This window comes from Triturus cristatus, chromosome 3_2, assembly GCF_964204655.1.
Source record: "Triturus cristatus chromosome 3_2, aTriCri1.1, whole genome shotgun sequence".
NCBI classification, from domain to species: Eukaryota; Metazoa; Chordata; class Amphibia; order Caudata; family Salamandridae; genus Triturus; species Triturus cristatus.
The window spans coordinates 403,616,367-403,617,207 of record NC_140584.1 but is presented as its reverse complement, the minus strand read 5'-3'; the positions used below and the strand labels follow the sequence as shown (position 1 = coordinate 403,617,207).

The 841-nt window shown below is 50.4% G+C and overlaps 1 pseudogene; it reads left to right on the top strand.

Moving 5' to 3' along the window:
• Positions 1-252: 252 nt before the first annotated feature.
• Positions 253-477, top strand: LOC146857433 (signal recognition particle RNA; annotated as a pseudogene).
• Positions 478-841: the final 364 nt, after the last annotated feature.

Genomic DNA, 841 nt, shown 5'->3' with positions numbered 1-841 from the left:
GGCAAGCCGGTTAAAGCATTTGACCGTGAGGGGGAGGAGAGACGGTGCCTCGGCCACGCTGCCGACTCCTGAGCTTGGAAACCAAAGTTCGAGCCTCGGGGGTCGACGCTACATCCGTGATCCTGGGCAAATTACTTAACCACCCACGCCTACGAAAGAAACGAATGTGTCCTTGCGGAACCCAACTGATGCTCATGTAAAGCGGTCCATTACCTTCGAGTCGAGTTAAAAAAAAAAAAAAAAAAAAATACAGCTGGGCGCAGTGGCGTGCGCCTGTAATCCCAGCTTTCTGGGAGGCTGAGGCTGCTGGATCGCACGAGTTCTGGTTTGCTGTGTGCTAAATCGATCGGGGGTTTTACAAGAATCAATATTTATCAATCCTGAGGAGTACACTGAGCAATGTCACACAAAACCCGATCGCGCCTTTAAATAGCCATTGTAAACGAGCCTGGGCAATACAGTGAGACGCAGTCTTTTTATTTCCCTGAATCCGACAAGAGGCTACGAGGCCACGCAGCCTTACGGCTAGAGCTGCCGACTTTGGAGCTGGGAGAACCGAGTTCGAGCCTCTGCGTCGGCTCAGCATCATGTGATGCTAGGCAAATTACTTAATCTCTTCCCTAAGGCGCTCCAATACCTTCGGGTCGAGTTCGTGCGGGAATACAGTACTAATGTCTGCAAAAAAAAAAAAAAAAAAAAAGTAGATACTTAGGAGCGACCGGCTCTGTTAACGCCAGACTGTTTTTCTGTTAACTAGCGGGGACGGGACCGGAAGTGAGCCACGTTGCTCACCAGGTACTTACACCAAGGACCAACCCGCGCATCATGTGGGCGTATATCA